The sequence below is a fragment of the Lynx canadensis genome, chromosome A2 (assembly GCF_007474595.2).
Source record: "Lynx canadensis isolate LIC74 chromosome A2, mLynCan4.pri.v2, whole genome shotgun sequence".
Classification (NCBI taxonomy): Eukaryota; Metazoa; Chordata; class Mammalia; order Carnivora; family Felidae; genus Lynx; species Lynx canadensis.
Window position 1 is genome coordinate 16228386 of NC_044304.2, and position 3557 is coordinate 16231942.

Consider the following 3557-nt stretch of genomic DNA (forward strand, 5'->3'; position numbering starts at 1 on the left):
CGGGGGACCTGAGGGTGGGACCCATGGACTGAGGGCCGACAGACGGACCAAGAGACGGTGGTTGGACGGTTGCCCACTCAGGGCTGGGCTGGGAAGACAAAACAGGAAAAAAAAAAAAGGGAAAAGGAAGCAGCGTGTAGCTTCCTGTGGTCTGAACTGGGGACTTGGGAGGGGAGGGGCAGGAGCATCGGAGAAGTTCATGGGTGTCACCTCAGGAGGGACTCTGGGGGCCACAGGCACAGTGGAGCAGGAAAGACCTGGGAGAGGCCTACAGTGGCTGGGGTTTGCTGGGGTCACACAGGGACCCGGCGGAGCCATGCAGGGGCGGGGCCCCAACCTTTCCCTGCCACCCTTGGATGCTTCTGGTTGGACCGAGGCCCCCGGGGGGACCCAGGCTCCTCTGGGCCAGCTCTCCACCTGCTGCCCCAGTCACTGTCCACCAAGGGCCAACCGCATATCCCTAGGTCCCTGGCCCTGCTCTGGGCCCCTTCCTGCCCCTCTGGTGGCCATACTGGGCCCCTTGGAGGCTGAGGTACGCAGGGAGCCCTCCATACATGGTCCCAGCCCCACCCCAGATGTGACACACTCCTGGCAATCAGACTGAGGGTGAGGGTGCGGGGAACATGCCGAGGCCATCAAGTGAAGGGTGGGCTGCGGCCTCTGCTCTGGCCTGGGAGCTGTGGGGGAGCCTGGGGACAGCCCACAGGTCTGGCTGGGCTGAGGACCTGCAGGACTCGGCATGTCCACTCCCTGCGCATCCGAGGCTGTCGCTGAGCATCCCCCTCCGTCACCCATCCACTACATTCCTTGCCCCCTTGGCCCCTGCACTGCCCAGTCCTGGGCCCCAGAATGACCTCCTTGAGAACTGACCCAGCTGAGTGTCCATCCCGTGCTCTGACCAGCACAAGCTTCTTTCTCCATTCCGAAGGCAGCCCTGCCCGACTCTGGGCTTACACAGGCCAGCACCCCTGCCTGGCCCTTCCTTCAGCCCAGCGCCACCCGTTTGTTCTGCTCCATGGACTCAGCGTCTGGAAGGCGCTCCCATCTCTAACAGCACCGCCACCACGGGGGTGGGTGAGGGGTCATGGGGGAGGGACCGCAAACTCACTTGGGCAGCGGGTGGCACAGGTGTGCTCTGGGCAGCCTCAGGCCCCCCCTGCCTGTCCTTCTAGATGGTGGGCAGGGCAAACAACTGCCCAAGGCCTGGCACACGCCTGGAGCACCATGTGGTGTCATGTGCTTGGAATGGCGTGAGACGCACGGGCCAGGACCTGAGCCAGTTTAGGCATCGAGGACTCCCATGAACACTGGGCGCCACTGGAAATCATACAGGGAGAGCAACAAGGTCTGAGCCACATTTAGAAGAGTCCTTGCATTAGTGGAGAGGCCGGAGGAAGTTAGGGGTCAGGGGACAGGCAGCCTTGTGGGAGGCAGGTGGCAGGCCAGAAGCACCCTGGAGGTGCTGGCTGGGAGGCCCAAGAAGAGAACCCCCATCCCCTTCCCAGGGGTGTCCGTGTGATGCCCCTCTTCAGGGCTCAGAGCTATGGGACCTCTGGACCACTGGGCTTTCTGGGAAACTCGTCCCACCCACCCCGCAGGCACACTGAGGCCTCTAGTGGGCTGGGCCCTGGGGCCCCACCGTCTAGCCCAGACTCCTCCCGGGGAGGCTTCTGAAATAGAGTCCATGAGGCCCCCTCACCCTGAAACATTCAGACTGGGTATCCCTAGGCCAGGGCTGTGTCTTCCCCCTCAGACTAGGCATGCCCCAGAACAGAGCTGAGCCTCCTCTTTCAGATTGGATTCCCTCTAGGACAGGGTTTAGTCTCTTCCTACAGACCAGGGACCTCCACCCCAGGACAAGGCTGTGCTCACCCTTCAGGTGAGATACCCACAGGACAGGTGTGCTCCTCAGACTATATGCCCCCACACCCCTACCCCAGGACAGAGCCAGGCCTTCCCCTTTAGACTGGGAACCATTTCTGGGATATCCAGGACCGGACTGGACCTTATACCAGTCCAAGCCCCTAGGCCAGGACCCTCCTCTCTCAGACCCAGAGCCCCTGGGCCAGGGCCGGGCTTCCCACTCAGAGAGGCCCTTGAGCAGCGCCTGGGCCATCCAGGTGTTGGCAGAGGAAGTGGGAGCCCTCAGTGGGCCTGGCAGGCAGTCAGGACCCTGTTTGCCTTGAGCAGGGGCTGGAGCCAGGTGGTCACTTCTCCCTTCAAGGCCTCCCAGCACAGCCAAGCCGCAGGGAACACGTAAACAGCAGGCAAGCCGGAGCAGGCAGGCAGGGAGGAGGGCACGGAGACCCCGGCTCCGCAGCCTCCTTGGCCACAGCGGCTGGCACCTCATGGGCTGCCATCAACTCTGAGCTGGGCCAGCGAGGCTGCCTGCAGCTCCCACCTGTCCTGAGCGTGTGGAGAGGCCCTGCCCTCTCTGGCCTGTGTTCCTTCGGGCAGACTGGGACAGGGACCTCCGAAGACCATTGGAAGGTACCCTCTTAGGGCCCCCTGGAACACAAGGCCAGGCCTCTAGGCTGGGTGAGACCATAGCTCCCGGCTCAGAGTGGGGCCTAGGGGTCCAGGGGCACCAAAGAGACGGCCCTGCTCACCCTCAGCCTGCAAGCCTGTTGAGAACCAGGATGGAGCAGGCCCCCCATGCCCACCTGGAGCGGGCAGGCTGGGAGAGCCCACATCCTTCTGCTCTCACCCTGGGAAGGTGGGGGGGCAGGACACAGGGGAAAGGGGACTGAGTTCTCTGGAAGTTCAGAAGGGACACGACCCTGCCCTAGAGGGTCTTAAGGGGACACAGCCCTGCTCTGATGGCGTGTGAGGGGCCGTGACCCTGCCCGGGAGTCTGACAAGGTCCTGCCTTGGTTCATGGAAGAGGTCTGGCTGTGGGGGTCCGTCGGGGGGGGGGGAGGGGCAGTGGGGCTTGCCGCTCAGCTCCGGCACACAGGCTGGGCTGGGTCCAGCTGCCTGTACCTCATGCCTCCTCAGCCAATTCCAGGAGAATGATCCCCGCCTGAGACTACCATGGCCAACTGAAACAAGCCTTGGCTGGGGCGGAAGAGCCTCCTCTTGGGCAGAGGAGGGGACTCCAGCCAGGCAGGGGCCTGGACCCTGGCTGGCTCCCGGTGTGTGCTGTGTGATCCCGGGCAAGCTGCCTTCCCTCTCTGAGCCTCAGCTTCTCTTCTGTGGTCAGGCCCCTGTCCAGGTCTCCAGGCCTGTGTGGATTCAGTAGTCCCACTCCTCGGTGGGCCCCCAGGACACAAGGCCAGGATATCCCCAGTGACTGGTTCCCTCCTTCGGTATATCACAGTCCTGCAGGCAGTGGGGGCCAAGAGATGGTGGGTGTGGTTTCTGGGCAGCTCCTCCTGTCTGAGGGCCGGGGGCGGTGAGGGGAAGGGGGCCGGGGTCTCAGAGGCAAAAGAGGCAGAAGACCAGATTCCAACCTTCCCTTCTGGCCTCAGCTCTCCATCTGCGGGGGGAAGGGAGGCAGCTGCATTAATTATGTGCCTCCTGTTCAGGCCCCCCGGCCCCCAGCAGTCTTTGTGGGG